General features: G+C 35.8%; 1 long non-coding RNA gene across 1 annotated transcript; it reads right to left on the bottom strand.

The window, feature by feature from the left end:
• Window positions 1-15,183: 15,183 nt before the first annotated feature.
• LOC145777687 (uncharacterized) lies at window positions 15,184-18,451 on the bottom strand. The gene is made up of 4 exons (XR_014290350.1): window positions 18,354-18,451; window positions 18,068-18,164; window positions 17,488-17,569; window positions 15,184-16,251 (listed from the first exon to the last, which is right to left on the bottom strand). It is a non-coding gene; the product is annotated as an uncharacterized LOC145777687 (long non-coding RNA).
• Between the last annotated feature and the right edge of the window lie 513 nt (window positions 18,452-18,964).

Below are 18,964 nucleotides of genomic sequence, written 5' to 3'. Positions count from 1 at the left end.
TAATGCAATTTTAATGTCAGTGGCTATATGAGCTACACACACAAGAGTAAAACTTATAGCCTGACCTCACTGGGCTAACTGTTATAGTACCGTAACTAATCCGGTAGTTGCGCTAGGCCTATAACCTGGTAACTGAGCTTATCAGCTAGGCTATTAACCAAAAACATTCGTACAGCTTCCCTGACAAACCAGCCCCAAAACCCTGTCAACTGCAAGCCATTTGCAATTTGCATTCGCATAGCTTTCCAGCTTGAAAAAAAAACTAACTTGTGTTTCCAATTTAAATTTGAAGTTTCATAACTGATTTTCTTGAAAAGTTGAAAGTTTACGTTTACAAAAGTTTAATTTCTTGAAAGTTTACGTTTACAAAAGTTTAATTTCTTGACAGTTTACGCGGCAAGCGGCGCAGCTTTGTCATTTCAACCTTCCACGCGGCGCGGCACGCGGCGAAAAAGTCAAAAGCGGCCGCGTACGCGGCACGGCGCGGCTTGCATCACTAATAGCAACCTTGTTTGTATATAGACCACCTTATTGATTCGGCAACACTGGTGTAAGTAAAAACTAAAAATGTTGCCAGATGCTTATCATAAAAATTTCAAAAGTTGTAAAATTTTGGAAATTCAGTTCAGTTCAGTTGTTTTTATTTCTGACCATCATATCAAAAACAATACACGTCAACATAGCAAAGGTCGAGAAAAAGGTAGAAGCGACAAAACGCGAACGTTAAAACGTGCTTGTGACTAAAGTAAGTTATTGAGTTGAAAAAAATTTGGCACGGTCGCAACACCTTCAGAAAAATTTAAGATGTAAAGGGAAAATAAAAAAATAAAATGTTACAAAAAAATAAAATAAAAAACATAAATTTAGGCTATAGCTTTATTAGCCCACATAGCTTTAGCTGATGTGGGCTAAATTTGTAAATTTGTTTAGCTGAATTTGTCTAGTCGAAAAGCAAAAAGAAAAAATGTTAATGAAACAAAATACGGAAACAAAACCTCAACGTTTCTCAGCCTACAGAAGTATAGGTTCTTTTTAGAAAAGACATGCTTTTATCGAAGCTTTTTTAGTGTAGTAGCAGCATGTAGCAGATACGGTATCAATGAAGTTGTCCAATTTTTAGGAGAAACTTATCAAGTCATTAATCATGCTTTTATTTGAATGTTAATTTTGAAAATGTTAGCTAGTCTTGTAGCGATCCATTATTTCAACATATAAGTTTTTCTGCCTTTTACTAGGAAGTACGGGGTGGAAATGCACTAAAAAACACCTGTAAGAAATTGTCTCCCATTTAGCCTACTCATTTGTTGTTCAATTTCAACAAATTTGCTATCGTTGGAAAGCACAAGCATAGATCTAACCAACTAAGTTAATGCCAAGTCCCAAAATACTACTAGCTTCATCTGGTGGCCAAATAAACTTGACCAAATTCAAACCATCACCAAAACTTTAGTTTAAAAGATAAACAATCTAAATCAAATCCAGTTGAAAGAACATGTTACTGTGTATTGAAGTACTAACTTTCATGTTTATATCTTATTCAATATACGAGCGATCGTTGTTCGAAAACAGCTCCCCAACGAAGCTGGTCAAGTTTAATTTGGTCAAGAAAGGAATTTGGTCAAGTTTAGGTGGCCACCAGATGGAGCTAGTAGTATTTTGGGACTTAGTATTAACTTGGTTGGTTAGATCTATGCTTGTGCTTTCCAACGATAGCAAATCTGTTGAAATTGAACAAGAAATGAACAAATGGGAATCCTGAAGGGCGAATCCTGAAAGATGATCGAATCCTGAGGCGATCCAGGGCGAATCCTGAAAGATGATCGATTCGCCATTGAAATGCATTGGGCGAAAGCTTCGTTGGGGGGCTGTTTTCGAACAACGATTGCTCGTATATTGAATAAGATATAAACATGAAAGTTAGTACTTCAATACACAGTAACATGTTCTTTCAACTGGATTTGATTTAGATTGCTTATCGTTTAAAATAAAGTTTTGGTGATAGTTTGAATTTGGTCAAGTTTAGGTGGCCACCAGATGGAGCTAGTAATATTTTGGGACTTGGTATTAACTTGGTTAGTTAGATCTATGCTTGTGCTTTCCAACGATAGCAAATCTGTTGAAATTGAACAAGAAATTAATATTTAAAGTAAACTTTTGATAATGGTTTGAATTTAGTCAAGTTTAGGTGGCCACCAGATGGAGCTAGTGCTGTGTTGTGACTTAGCATTAACTTAGTTGGTTAGATCTATGCTTGTGCTTTCCAACGATAGCAAATTTGTTGAAATTGAACAACTTTAGTGCATTTCCACCCCTTACGTCCTCCTTTATAATAGTATATTCCAACGTGTGTGACATTTGATGACGTCATCATCCAGTTCACTTGACCGACAGGGCGATTTGTGAAAGAGCACCTAAAATAAATAGCCCAAAATGTACAATTGTACATGCTACACTCATGTTCAGGAAACGTTTCGCAAACTATACTGTCGTCATCTTCAGTGCTGTAAATGTAAGCATCTCTGTTGCCATTTAGTTTTTAAATTAATTTGCGGCGTATTATGCGTATTGTGTTTATTGATAGGCCTATTCTTCAAAAAAATAAAAGTGTTATATAAAAATAAAATTTTTAGATAGCTGGTAGGCTACCGGTAATTAAATATAGGCTAAATTATGAAATAAAATTGATAAGAGCGCATCGTAAGAAGTATCAACAACCAGTGCAAAACAATTAAGCAAATAGGCGTTGGCCTTGGTCACAGCGGTAAACCATAATCTCTTCATGGGAAAATTGTAACATAAGATTTCCGGATCCGTTCGTCTGTATGTAATGACCGAACGAAACACTCTTTTGAAACGTCTATTCAAAATTGTATTTCTGTAAAATTAGCCCGCGGCTATCGAAAACGGAGTGCAACGCGATACACCACTAAAAACTTGTCACTACAATCCAAACTACTTAGATAAAGACGGAATTTTCGTCCAGCTGACAAGCACTAAGCGAACAGTTAAATATGGTACCAACTTTCAAGCAACCATTTTACGAATGACCAGAATACATTGCAATATTTCAAACTCACGTACGCAGTTACTGTGACGTCATAGTGAAACATTGTGAAGTAATTCTCAACAGGAGTGATACAAGTCTTACGAACGATGGTGCAATCTTGGCTCATTTTTAGGAAACATTTCATGACGTAATACACTAAGATTCAGTAGACCTGAACGGTTTTATATGACGTTTGATTTGGTGAACCATTGTCGGGAGCAGGCCTAAGCAAACAAGTTTCATAAATTTGTTTTTACATGTTCTGAAACACGCCTCACCTAAAATTCGTCAGCTTGACACAGCTTGAAAAAGCTTGACACAACAGATCTAGTTTGCTGTCGGTTCAGTTTATTTGGTTTGTTAGCGAGAAAAAGGTCGAACTGCAAGGTCGATGAGGTTATATAGGCTACGCTACAACATAGAGGAAGTGTGGGACCTATGGAACACTTTTTTTGAAATGGTCATAACTTTTGTATTTTAACTTTAAACAACCTAAATTTTGGATTATATTATGCTGGTGGGTGATTTTAACTTAACCTAAAGCGAAATAAACATATGTTGATTAGTTTGCTTGTTACGAGAAAAAACAAAAATTTTGCGAAATGTTCCATTGGTCCCACCCCTATGGGACCAATGGAACACCCGATGGGACCTATGGAACGCTATTGCATTAGAGCTAAAAGCACTGCTCATTGTCAAGCAAAATCTAGATTTTTAACAAAGCACCACGGAAAACATTCAACACCAATCGAAAAAAACGAATACACAGAAAAATAACAAAAAATGAAACCCACAAAATAAAGTCACGTAGTAAAGTTGTTAGGCTATTAAAAATATTAAAAACCTAAAAACTCTACCCCTCCAAATTTAAACTTTCTTACTGAAGTGCAGGCGTTTCTAAGATATCACCTTTCAAAATGAATTCCTTATTCCGAAGTGAAACACCTATGTGAAACACCTACGTGCAACAGTGTTCCATAGGTCCCACATAGCCACGATGTTTAGATAACTGGTTGTAAGTTTGAAATAATGCTCTTCACTGTGCTGCATTCTTGTCTATATACTGTTTAAATAAATGGTTTCATCGGAGATTCTGCGCTAAGAGTCCTGCTTGCCCTAAACTCCTGAAGAATTCTTACAAAGTTAGACCTCAAAGGTACATTTTCAAGCTCAAAAACATAAAAAAGCGTTTGCGTCTTTCAAAACAGCCTTTTCCAGAATTTTTGAAGTTGATTTCTGCTTACATGTCAAAACGGTGTTTCCAAACATAAATATTTTTTAAAATCCACTTTTGGTTTGGGAGCAAATTTGGTGTTTCATAGGTCCCGGCGTCCCATAGGTCCCACACTTCCCCTAACTATTTTTTGCAAAAAAATGGTCTACAAACGATTGATTGATCGTAAAAATTAAGATTTCTCTTCACAAAAAACGTTTTTTTCAACTAACTAAGTCAATTTCAATTGTTAATTTGATTAAATAGACCAATCACAACAGAGTTATGTGATGAAAAATGTCTTAACTTAACTTATATTATCGTGTGGCCGAAGGAAAGGTATCGCAACGGGTTTTCAAAACTTCAGTAGGCTACTTAGGCCTATCAACAAAGTTTGTGCTCGTAATTGCAGTGATTGCTAAGAAATAATTTTTTTTATCTGCAAAGCCTTGATGGCCTGATTTGTCACATTTTGCAGAAATTTCCAGGTTTTTCTAACTTTGGCCGAACGTTTAAATAAATTTTTCAAAAAATTAGATTTTTACGCTTTCTTCATTCTTTTTCCCAGATCACACAATAGGTTTTAACATCCTCATATGTTGAAAAACAAAGAAAATTTGATTTCGAAGATTTTAGTCAGACTGTTAATTTTCAATAACAGTCTGATTCAGCGTTTTTCAACTTACTTTTTCTCATTTGCTATTGCTTCCCCAAGGCAACAAAAAAGTTTTATGTCATTAGGAAGCCACAAAAAGTAAAAGCATCTTAAAAAATGTCAGTCAAGCACTAGCAGTAGCTGTAACCAAAATCTGCAAAATGTGACAAATCAGGCCGCATCTCCAGGTGGCCATGCATAGGCTATGACTCCTAAGTTTATAAGTGGCCGACTCCGGACACGCAAAAATCCCTCCAACTCGTTCTTCTAGTGGCAAAAAACAATTTAGCGGCACTTAGTGGATGGAATAGCTCCAGACAACACTTCAACAACTATGGAAAACTTCACCTGCTAACCTCGTGCCGGTCCTGCGTCAGTGGTTCAAAGCCTCTACAAGTAGCCCAGGCGAAACTGCAAGTAGCCTAATAAACAAAGGCTTTGTCAGTCTGAGGATAAAGATTCAAAAATCAACCAACCGTTTCTGCTGAAGCCTTCATTTTAAAGCCGATTTCCTACCTATGTTAAGATAGCCGAAACAAAATCATCACTCTGTTTAGTCTGTTGGCAAGTGGTTTTTTTGTAGAGTCCGACAAGTTCATGATATAGAAGCAATAAAAGCATAGGCTAATTATGTGATTGGTTCAAGTTTTACGGTTTTTTGGAAACAGGTCGGGCTTGAAAATCATTCCGTGCCCGAGCTCAAAAGTAGGCTACCCTGCTGAAGCCCTTGTTAACGATGTTAACCATCACGATACATAGAGATCCACATAGTAATTTTAGGGGGAAACGTGATGGTGCTCACACGGCACTGACATTCAGAGTCCAATTTTAAGCAAAATTAGCTTTAAGCAAAGTTTACACATCACACTGATTTATTAATGCTCATACGCTTTTCACAAAATCCAGTAAATTTCTATGTTTTTGCATTTTTTTTTGCCTTCGCTTTGCTCGCTTATTCCTAATTTAATATCCATAGGCTACTAGTAGCATTTCAAACGCAAGGTTTCAGTAGTGGTAAACCTCGAACAAGTAATTTTTTTTAAATCCTTTCTTCCCCCTTTTTCATTAGATGAGTCCTTTCTTAGACACACAAAACGAATCACTTAACTCAGTGGCGTTGCAAGAATTTTTGAAAGGGTGGGGGGTTGATGGCCGGCGGGCGAAGTATGATGGCGTACTCGTCTAACCCTAAGATGACACCCAGCGGCAGGGTGTCTGGGGATCCACTCCCTGAAAATTTTGAGAAATTACTTGGAATTTGAGGCATTCTGAGAGTATTTTCAACAAAAATGTGGGTATGAATATTCCTGTAAAATGGTACTGTCCGGTGGCATAGCAAAAGATTATGTTTTCTTCTGCATTTTTCGGAAATAAAGCTAAGTCTCTATGTTTTCTTGATGTTAATTCCTGGCTGAGGTATTTGAATGTTTGGTATTGCCAAAACTCTCTCTTTTAAAGCAGTTTTGTTTAAAACTAAGCAAACTTTGTTTTAGAGACATAAAGAGACTGAAAGCATCATTCTCAATATCGTGACGTCACACGCATGCCAAAGGGGGTGTTGAAAACCCCAAAACCCCTCCCTTGGCTACGCCACTGATTTAACTTAAATGTAAGCTACAGCAGTAGGTCACAAACCGCTACGACATAGGCTAAATCTGGATAAGACAAAGCATTATGTATTGATAATAAATAATCACATACAATAACTGCAACTTTTATGTCTTGAAAGTACAATTGCATTTTTCAAAAACATGCCTCAATGCAGTCACCAAACAAAAAAAGATGAGAAGCACACAGACTTCCAAATGGTTGAATGTTGTAATATGTCGCTTTGCTGCTAATGAAAATAAGCCTCATGAAATAGCAAGTTATTTCATTTTATTTTTTATCACCATTTCTCCATCAGCCATCAAAATGACAGGTTTTTCATTTGACATTTTTCCCTTCCCCCGGAAGCGCTATATGATATTTGAAAAGACACCCAATGGAAAATCAAAACAGAAAAAGTTAAAAAAAAACAATGCAATATTTCAATAACTTGAAACAAGCTTCAATTATTGCAATTACATTTTTTTCGGGCATGTATCAAATTCTTTTTCGAACAAGCCAACATCTTGGATTACGTCAATAATACCAGTTAAAGAGGTACCACAGGACTGGAGTTTCTTCATATCACTGCATCTCCTTCAATGTTGAAACATCTGTTGGTGATTCGACAGATAATGCATATACCTGCGAAAATAGGATGACAAATTAACTATATTCATATTCATTTATAATCGAAACCTTTTCTGGGATTAAAAACTTGAGCTATTGTAGGTTTGATGCATTGATCGATTTCAATCAAACACTTCCATTTTTACATTGATTAATGTAAAAATGACGAATTTTGCTGTCTGGGACATTTAATTATCTTCAGTTCATCATTCTCAAATTCATCGGCGACAATTTGCTTTAAATCCAAACAATTTTCATTGTAAATTTGACTTGGCTACTTTTGGTCTGCATTTATTTATTTACTTAAGCCGGCTCACATCCAAATGGAGAAAAAATTTAGGAGTTCTTTCAGCAGAGCAGCCATCTTAGTGGCAACGTCACACTACCATCATTGATGACGTAACAACAGTGGTCAGAAACCTAGCGGAGTATTCAAAATCTCCATAATTTGTGCGCAAGAATTTATTGTTACATGAAAACTTTTGTAAACTGAAAGAACTCTGAAAGCTCGGGAAATCTTGCAAAAACCAAAGTTCTCTGAAAAAACGACACCATGAGTGTATTTAACGCAAGTGATATCAGACATAAACAATGAGAAGTTTCGAATACTTACGTCTTCTTCGATATGGACCAAAATTGCTGCAAGTTTTTGTGTATTTACCGGTGCGGGTGTACTTGGTGCAATAGCATCGACAGTCCTGAAAGAAAGCAACTAACGATTAGTCATGTGCAAAAACATCATTCCCTATTTCTTTGAAATTATTTTAATTCATTTTTATTTCTAGAGAGAAATTGTTAGTTACAGTACATAGTAAGGATATTTTAGAATATTTATTCTCCATTCCTTTTGCACTGCCAAATCAATCCTCTGATTTTGAGATGAATGTTTGCTTTATTCCTCTGTTTGTTTGTCAACAAAATTATTTCATTTTGCATTGATTCAACGTTTGAAGACGTTTAACAGTTAAAATAAAGGTCAATATTTAAATAGATATTTCCTTGGGTTATCATAAAGAGTCGTTTTTAATAAGCTCTGAGGACACAGGCACACAAAATAATGGAGGACACCAAATCAGTCGCATCGGGAGAAAGAAAGTTTTTAAACGAAACTTCGTTTTCTTTTCGTAAACACAAAAGGAACCATTCATTACAAAAACTTAACTTAGTCCTACAGCAATTTATTGCCCACATTAGGTATTGAACTCACTTGCATAGTTCGTACGGTCATCTTGCAGATTTGACCTGTTCCGTTGTCGCCATTTCTTCGATCTGTTCAAACACACAATAAGCTTGTTACAATGGCTGCAATCTTATGGGTTGGTGTGGTAGGGATTTGTGAAAAAGTTATTTTGGTTGTTATACCAAAGGGCTATCGAAGCGCATTTATCCGTTGTAAGTAAGTTGATTTGACACAAAGCTGTGATAAAAAAAACTTCAATCATTTCAACCTATCCATTTTAAACATTTTTGCAGTTAGGTCACATTTAATTGTTTCAAAAATCTACAAAATGTTTGAGTAGGCTACTTGTTGTCTTAAATTAGTAGGCTACGGACTACAGATCAATGCTACTCAAAAGCCTCTAGAAGTAGGCGCGAAACTACCAGGAATAACATATCAAGGCTTTTCCAGTCCGACGACAAAGATTTATAAACCAAACTACACATATTATCCAAATAATCTAAAGAAGTTTATCAAGACAATGATGTAAAGCCACGCCCACAAATAATCTAAAAATCAGGTATATATAAATTATTTATAAAATTCAAGTCCAAACTTGGCCAAAATTGTTTTTAAACAACATCATCATCATTATGTTCCTTCCTTGTATTGGGGGTTAGATACAGAGTATCATTTTTAAACATGAATCTGAAAGATGAGGCCCGATTTATTTATTAGGACAGGTTGTACTTACTTTGAGCGGAAAGAATGGTGACAAGACTCAAGAATAACAATACAACAAAAACTCCTTTCATGTTTAGGTTCAACTTTTGAATTACACGATCAAGTATCACAGGTCTAAAAGGTTGGCGCATTCAACAATTAAGCACAGAAATCTCCAAAACTATAACTGTCAAAAAAAAGTAGTTGAGGTATTTCGATTTTTTTAATCTAATGATTTACAACTGAATTGCATAGAAACAATGTGTTTGGGATCGATAGGCCGCGCTTTCGCTTTCGCTGTTTGTACTAAAAATCTCGATCGAGCGGGCTTTTGCCCTTCTGTTCAATTTAAAGCATAAAATATTAAACTTCTTTTGAAAGCAATGCTAAAAGTTTCAGATGGCATAAAATTATTTTTAAGTTTTGTTTTTTGAAAAATCTTTACGGTTATAGCGATTGTAACTCCATAAATACATCATCTTTTAAAAAGTACGTTTACTCAAGCGCATTTACTCTGCCAGATAAACTGCTGCAGCAGATGTACAGCTTCTCGTGACTTACACTTTGCATTCTCTGCACAATAAATTGTTAAGTTTATTTCTTTAACAAGTGATAAAGTTTAATTTTGCAGAACGTTTTCAGTTATTGGTAACTTTATCTGCTCCTTCCTTCAACCTTCTACTAAGTAACTGCTTCTCTGACATCTTGGCCATGCTTTTATACGGTTCGAATTAAGCCAATCAGTCTGATTGCATTAGAAACCAGACCAGTATCAAGCAGCTGTTTTAAAAAGCTAACTTAACTTTTCTAAGGTGTAATTTTTCGACACTTTGAAATTAAATAAATTCAACTAAACGCAGTTGAAGTAATCTTTGATTAACAAAAAAAAAAGAATCCCAAAACTGGAGCAAAACGTCTGCAGATTCTTTGTTGTTGATAATGGTGCAGCTTAGAGCTATTTTAATTTAATAAAACCCATTGGAATCTTTTCCATTGTCTACGCAATTGGTCTAATTAATTGTTGGATTAAGATTTTAGAAACTGTTGGTAATATTGCATTGTTTTTATAGATTTAGTTTTTTCTTCTATCATCTTCATCGTCTTTCTCGGCTGGTGTTTTCACATTCTCTATTCGGCTATCCAGTGTCCAGCCGAGTTCACACTTTTGTCAGAAGATTGTTTCATAGACTTGATAAAACGCAAAGAGTACAATCTTGAAGTCATCCATACTTTTGATGTATAAAGAGTTCTCATTATTTATCTATTATTATCCTACCATCGAACAGGAGTCGGCCGCTCACATTCCAATATGCACAAGTGGGGTTTGGCTCCCTCATCGGTCTGCAAGTGCGGCGCGAAGGAACAAACTGCTGACTATGTTATTCTTGAATGTCCCATTTACAAAGCATCAAATGGAATGCATGGCATAGCAGCACTGGACGAAGCTACACTCACCTGGCTTTCCATCACCTGCCCTGAAATCTGAATCTTCCAGTCTCACAAAAAAAGAAGATATGTCACCATTTATCTTCATAGCACAGCTAACTCTGTTACAATATACATATCTTGGACTTACTGTACAAAATTTAAAATTGATTTTAACTGCAATGGTCATCACTTGTTGGATTGGTTGGCAAACACTGCTTGGAGATATCTGCAACTTTGAGTCAGAAACTGTTCAACAGTTCAACTGTTTCAAACTGTTCAACTGTTCAAACTGTTCAGAAACTGTTCACAGCAAGCCAGTGGCTGAAGAATCATAACAGTTCAAGAACTCATAGCAAATGTGAGCAAGAATAATTTTGAAACAGACTTATCCTCCAAGCAGATTTTGTACATTCATCCTCAGCAAACAACTTTTGTTTTATACCTTTGTTGACGAATTGGCGGCGATAATGTGAGATCAGATGTGGTATATTTGTTGTTAAATATCAATTAACATCGTCTTTCTTCATTATTCGCTTTATAGTTTATAAATTATACTGTGTAAGCGAAATAACTTGACTAATTTGATGTCTCTGCATAGCCGAGTGGTGAGAGCCATTGAACGGCAATCGAAAAGGCGCCGGTTCGACACCGCTCAAGAGCATTCGGCTGTGTCTTTGGCAGGACACTTAAAGGCATGCCTGAAGGTGGACACGAAGATTGACTTTCTTGCCTTTCCGTCCACTTAATTTAAATCTTCAACCACCGGGTGTAAGCCTGGATACGACAAACAAAACATTTGATGCCTTACTGCTGCATAGCTATCTTCAGAAATTCATCCAATGCGGTTATGAATGTCTTTGGAAATTATGGAGACTTTAAGATTGAACCAGTTCGGATAAAGCTGATGAAACCAACTCTCTGACCTTTCCTTCACTTTCCAAACGTTTTATAACGCAACTCAATTTTATGCGCAAAAAGCAGACAAATTATAAAATGTTTCTGATCGTGTCCCAAAATGGAAGCAGACTCTCCAGACAATAAATTCGTCGTCATCTTAGAAAAGTTTACAAATTTTGATCGCTGTACCAACTAAATATAACAGTATCATAAACTATACAATTGTGTTTACTTATGTTGGTATCTTTTTATGGGTTTGTGTCCTTAGGAAAACGAGCCGTACCTTGAAATTGTCTATTTTTGATTTTAAAGACACGCTGTACGATTGAGATAACAGGAAGAAAACGTTAAATCAATTAATGGGAGTTAAAGATTTTGCAGATAAGAAGTTAATTATTTGAATTTGTCTTCACACTTTGCATTGTCACTGCTCGAATGAAGTAAGAATTGTTTATAAATAATCAGTTTAGAAAGCTGGGTTTGACTGGTTTACGTTGCACCACCGAAATAGCGACCTGTAACGTAAATTCGACATCGCTTGCAGCAAACGAGCAACTTCGATTGAGGAATCAATAAACAGAAGGGCTGCCAAAGGAGAAATGACAAAAGCCAAGAAATGATGCTTCAAGGTTTGGTGAATGCCCTTGAGCAAGACACATCAAGAATTATTCTTCAGTTAGCGACACCTAGCGGAAAGAAAAATTAAAAGACAATTTCGAGTTTAATTGTGTGGCGCTAGTCAGTCACAGAACCGATGCACTTTTATAAAGTCCTTTAAAACCTAATTCACGTAATTGCACATTTGCCTATTTTTTGTAGAGATGTGGGGATTCGCAGAAGTCGCCACTTCCATTTTTGTTCGATCATGACCTTAATGGCCCATTTTTTCCGTCCAAAACACAATTGCGTTTCACATCAACTTATCATATAATTTTTTTTTTAGTCATTAGCGTGTCCGAGGTATAAAAGATAGCACTAGCTACAATACGCGACATATAGCTACAAGGATGCACAATGAAAAGGGAAAGGCGGCAGTACATTGAAAATTTTTAAACCTTCTTGAATTGTTGTTTGAACAGTAAGCTACATAGTTATGTGTGTAGCTGGCACAGTCCCAAGCCCAAGAAAACACAAATTAAAAAAAGTGACAGACATGATGATAGCTTGGGCCAAGGTACCATTGAGGTCTTCTAACCAAGATTAAGGCACCTTTAAGAAAAACGCACCATATCTATCCAATACGAGATGGTTTCTTAGTTCTCGTGCCTCTTGGAATGGTTATAGGCCCCTAAAATTACTCCGGGCCTTAGTAAAAATTCCCCCCTGGACCCCCCCTGATAATGCTACTGGTGTTAGAGCTTTGGTTGTGAATTTACTTTGTTGTATTCAAATTTATCTTGTTTACCTGGCTTTGCATGCTTGTGGCAAAAAAATAACAAAACCAAAAAAGTAGTTTAATGGTGAACCAGCAAGGTAGTTGGGGAATGAAAAGACAAGGTAACCCTACGACACTAACCAAAGTAGCATGGCCAGTTCCTTTCTCTCATCCGTCGTTGGTCAGCAACTACGCCCACTCAATTTATTACATCCTGGGTAGAGGTGAGCAGTGTTTATCCACAACCGATTTAAGTCGGGAGTCGAACCAGGTCTGCATTATTGGAAAGTCACCCAACCGAGTTGCTGTTTTACCATAGCCACTAAAGACGAACATGAAAGACGAAACAGATGTTATATAATTTTTAGGTAGTTACTGCACTAATATCCAAAAGATCATAACGATCTGTTTCGTCTTTATCATGGTGTCTTAGTCCAATAGATATATCTCAGTAACCTTCAATCGACCGGTTCCACAGCTTAGCCTCACGTGCGTGTATTTGTAGTATGCAGGTTGTTACAGCAGATGAGGTTTATTGAACAATCAAAAGGCAAGATTTAACCCAATTGAGAAAAATTTTGTAGGAAAAAGTTTAAAAGATCAGATCACGTTTATCGTGCTGGTATATCGTATGTTATGGCTGGTGCTGTGTTTTTGTCTGTCCTGGGCAGGTCATATAGCAAGATATCAGGACAATAGATGGACTAAAAAATTAACAACATGGACACCACGAGAAACCAAAAGAAAGAAAGGAAAACCAAAAGTAAGATGGAGGGACGACATTGACAAACAATGCAATACAACCAATTGGTACCAACTGGCACATAATCATGTAAATTGGCATGAAAAGGGGAAGGCTTACGCTCTGCAGTGGGCTCTCACAGGCTGAAAATGATGATGATGATGATGTTGAAAGCAAAAGATAAATGTCCGTAAGGATAAGAATGAAGCCACCTACAATGAGATTAACAACTTACAGATATTTTTTTTCTATCTTTTAGACGCCATAACGCGTCATTAAAAAAAGTTAAGATTGGATCCCCTGAAGTGTGACGTCACAACAAGATTGAGTAACGTGATAATTGAGTCGCCACGACAAAGTTATTTATATTACATCTCAAAGCCAATAAAAGGTTAAAGAATTTTTTTAAATAACTTCAGATATGAAACAGGTATTTTAAGAAATACGTCTATCCCAGTCACTAGTTAGCGTCTTTGATATCACCTCAATCATTTTAGCTGATATCATTTACCACTATCAACAATATTGTTCACAGCTTTTCTCGAAATAAGTTCCTTTCGGTGATTAGTCCTCATCGAAAATAAACAGCAACTATTCATGTTTTTACTAAATATAAAGTAATAGTTAGTAAAATATGAAATATTGCTTGACTTTTGGCAAAGGTAATTTCCAAGCGATTTCATGGCATTTTTATTTAAAAAAAGTAACAGTCGTTTTTATGTACCACTCGAAAAAACTGCGTACAGCAAACTTTGGGTGACTGCTTGTTCTCGAATGGTCTAATCAAGGTCTATTTAGCAATTTCAGCAATTACAGTAGTTGATACTCTCGCGTTTATAATTCTAATCAGATGTCTTGAAACAATAGGTGTTGGACAGCTGTAGTGTAGATCTTTGGAAATGGATTGCGATTCGTTTCTGTACTGTTCTACTATTTTTGCTTTTGGTTAACATGAAGTGATCTGATTTACTGAACGAAAGATAGCCTAATCAGTAGCGTAGCCAGGAATTTTGAAAGGGGGGGGTTTTGACGACCCAGCGGCGGGGGGATCTGAGGGGCCTCCCCCAGAAATTTTTGAAAAATTACTTTAAATTTGGTGCATTCTGAGAGCATTTTCAACAAAAATGTGGGTATGAATATTCCTGAAAAATGGTGCTGTCCGGTGGCATAGCAAAAGGATAAGATCATGTTTCCTTCGGCATTTTTCGGAAATAAAGCTAAGTCTCTATGTTTTCTTGTTGCTAAATCCTGGCTGAGATGTTTCAATGTTTGGTATTGGCAAAACTCGCTCTTTTAAAGCAGTTTTGTTTAAGATTAGGCAATTTTTTTTAGACTGAAAGCATCATTCTCAAGCATAAAGAGACTGAAAGCATCATTCTCAATATCGTGACATCACACGCGTGCCAAAGGGGGGGTTGTAACCCCCAAAACCCCCCCCCCCCCCTTGGCTACGCCACTGAGCCTAATCATAATTTGATTACAACCGGTTGTAAAGGGAATTAGAATGAAATCTTTTAAACACAAATTGCTATTTTTTTCTGTCTGCAACGTTGTTACCCGTGAAAGATTAGAGACTTTACAACGTTTTGTGAGAAGAATTGTTTCGGCAAAATTGAGAAATAGTTTTCCGAACAGAATTAAGGCAAATTCTGCCTTTCTCTTTTTCACTTCCGGTAGTCTCCAACTGAAATTCCTTCATTGCAGTATACTATCACCCAAACATCAAATATGCTGTTGTTTTTATTGAATGAGCCAATTTTTATTCAAGAGACAATACTGAAAAACGCCATTCAATTGTGCTGAACTCAATTGGTTTACAATTCCACCATCACCTTCTGGTAGACCTGGTTCGATTCCAAGTAAGGTCATGGCAAAAATTAAAAAAATCCTACTAATCTTTCCTGCGTGAAGCAATAAAACGTCGGAACTGTAATTTGACTATAAACATTGATAAAAAATTGGCAAATGTGCAATGATTAAAACATTCACTATAAAAAGCAACAATAAATAAACAATTTAATTTGCATGACTACAAATTCACTGGCATTACAATGGGGTTAAATCAAATTAGTTATTACTCTCTAAACCTTTGACAGCCTGTTTCACCCTAAAAGGAGGATCATCAGAAGGTCCTTATTCAAATAGAATAATAAAATACAATGGGGTTAAATATATAAATAATGCGTGATTGGCTGCAATTCTTAATTCTAGTAGCGCTGTGGATAAACTACAGAATTGTAGAATGTAAAGCGGTCAAAAAGCAGCAAACAGAATGTCTTAAATGAGAAAGTAAACAGAGTGCTTTTTCAAGATAAGCACAGAAACACAGTATTTGTAACAATAAATATAAATTAACATAAAAAAAAACAATGTCGGAAAAAATAATATTTTAAATAAATCGACGTGCTATATAATGTAATGAGTGGCTTCCATGAAGCAATCATTGTTCACAAAAACATTTTAATCATCTCAAATTTTCAACGTTACTTGGCTAGCCAGTTATAATCACCTGAAGCTCGCCGCTCTTTCTGTTCGGTCACAAACAGCTTTGATTTGTGGCGGCGAGATAAAGCGACTCCCCTACACAGGCACTTTTTGCATTGACAGGAAAAGACAATATTGAAATTTGGAATAGGTAAGTTTTGAAATTATTCTGATGCTAAAAAACTTCAAGATTTTACTACCAAAAATAATGATAGCTGCTGGCACAAACATAATGAAGGAAGTTTTAAGATGCTTAAAAATAATAAAATCTTTCTCCACATCGCAGTTGGTACCGACAGTAATAGCAAAGATCTGAAACAAAAAATTGTAGTTATATTTCCCGATAAATATTTATATCTTACAAAAGTACCACGTATGCTGGTGATAAACGTTACACGTTTGGTAAGAAAAACTTTTCATTTAATCAAAAGTCATTCCAAGAATAGCAACGCCTACGCCAACGTATCATGAGCCAGTTTCTATTAATGTTGATAGCACTTTCATGGCATCAAACTGATGCGGATATAAACGTCTTATATTTTTCATTAACTTTCTGAGTACAGCTCTAGCTCCCATGCTCTATAGTCTATACTCAGGGTTGGAAGTCGTTAGTCAAAAAGCAATGACTATTTCATTATTCGATAGTGCCCAAAAAAGCAATGACTTTCCGTTATCGGTACTTAAAAAAAGCAATGAATAGGAATTACTAAAAATTGACTGGCCAAAAACAAGCCCAAAAAAAGCGACCAGCAAACTCAAAAAAATACGAAAACTCGAAAAAAAACAAGCCCAAACTTACGGGAAAACCGCAAGGTTGGCAACACTGCTAACGACTCTCACTGGCATGGTTTTTCTACACTATGTTGCCGCAAAATTTTTCTTAATCCTTTAAAGTTCGAAAACCGGAAAGGGACTAGGTCGGATAGTACTCCGAAAACTAAGTCTCGTAAATTCGTTTTGACGACGAAGTAAGTGAACAACAAAAAATGATTCAGCAGTTCTCCTAAATATCGATTAGTGAAAAACGAATAATGATTTCGTTGCTTGCATAAAAAAGCAGTGAATAACGCGCATTCGATATTTATTTTTGAAAGGAATGGGTGTAAGCATTCGATATTCAGAAAGCAACGAATAACGCTATCGAATAGTGACAACTAGTCGTTACTTCCAACCCTGTCTATACTATAGCTCCAATTCTCTTCCTTAAAAAAAGTTTCTTCCCACCGCCTAGCTAGAGAAAGTAATCATGAGCAATCATTTCCTATTCCATTATGATACAAGACAAAGGTAATGAAAAATTTTAATAGAAAGCACCTATTTGATATTCAGATAGGTTTCGAAAGAGCCACATACACATATCTCCAGGCTCTACAAAGGGCCGGAAATTACGCCAGTGACCTACAAACAGCCATCACTGAACGACCATTTAATGTATATAATGTTGCTGATTAATTAAGTATGGAATCGCCAAAGCTACTTTTAAATTTTAAAAGCATTGTATAAAAACACTCGGGACTTCCAAACTATATGAACAACTGTTTCACTTACAAGGCATTCTCATCTGTGAACAATACCGCACGTATTTTCTCGTCCACATATTCCTCCGACAAGACGGGTAGCAATCAATGCGCTAAAACATAACAAGATTCGATTAATCCTGAGTGAATGTAAACAAGCAGATATACATGGATGAAAATTGACTTTCAAAATTTATTTTCGTTTTTTGGTTACTTAACCAAACCACAAACTTTAAAATGCATTAAACCAATCCGGCGTTGTATTACAAAGTTAACCTTGCAAATCAATATGACGTAACAAAGCTTCAGTGAAGCGGCGAATTTAAAACAAATTAAAACAAGATTAAATGAAAAGTGTGGGTTCGAATATGATTGACTTATGTTTTGGTTTGTACAGTAATCTTTTTGGATGTGATCTATCTTTCACGAAATATAGCTCAAACCTCTTTTCGATTAAAAATAAAACATTGAAACGTATGTTAAGGCATGGCTACATCTCCAGGTGGCTATGGTTAAGGTAAAAAGAAAAGGAAGAAATAATTGGGAATTAGCTCTAAGGCCACCACTAAAACGATATGTAATAACTGAACTGATATACTGTGCTTCCTTACCCGAGTTACTCGCAAGACACTTCGGACAGATCTGGACTTCACATTTTGTTTCAACTTGGAAACAAAAGAGTTTGCTGTCATCGGATTCTTGGTTTCTAAAAAATGGAAAATTAGTTAAGAACAATGAAAAACAAGAAAATACAAATTTACAACACTAACTAAACTTTAAATCAAACAGACCAAAAAAGAAAGAACTGTTTGGCTTATTTAACTTGAGTTTAATTGTTTTCTTAACAAAATAAACAATCAATAACTGTTGAAAGCATTTATTCGCTCACCTGATTGTGATTGCGCAATTGTGACGTAGACAGTTACCAACAACAAAATTAGAATGATCTTCATTTTCTTCAAGTATTTAATTGTTTTCAGTATCACGATTTAGATTTTAAGCTGTGAAAGAGAAAGCATTTATTTACTTTGTGAAACAAATTGTAATTGAATTGTCACTACCAAAGATTTTTAAGAGCAGTTTTTAACTTAAATCAAACCATCAAATATAGTTATTACTATCTGAAGCCTTTACAAATTGTTTCACCTAACGAATCATCAGAAGGTCTTATTCAAATAGAATAGAATAAGACCTTCTGATGATCCGTTAGGTGAAACAATTTGTAAAGGCTTCAGATAGTAATAACTATATTTGATTTAATTCGCTCTGCTTTGTTTTTGCTTAGCATTGAGCACTTTTTTGTAGTATTAATAGTTTTCATTGTTCCTTTAATCAAACCATCAATATTTTCGCAAAGTTAAAATTAAGCCTCACAAGTGGTTGATAGCGTATGGCTATTTTTTTAATTTTATGTTTCACTTCACCATTTTGTTTTCATGATCTGCCGTTGTGGTGTGCGCAATGGCGTTTATATAGCTTTCGTGTTTTCATGCGTAAGTTGAAAGTAA

This window comes from Aplidium turbinatum, chromosome 9, assembly GCF_918807975.1.
Source record: "Aplidium turbinatum chromosome 9, kaAplTurb1.1, whole genome shotgun sequence".
Taxonomy (NCBI): Eukaryota; Metazoa; Chordata; class Ascidiacea; order Aplousobranchia; family Polyclinidae; genus Aplidium; species Aplidium turbinatum.
The sequence above is the reverse complement of the archived record's forward strand: the minus strand, read 5'-3'. Positions and strand labels throughout refer to the sequence as shown.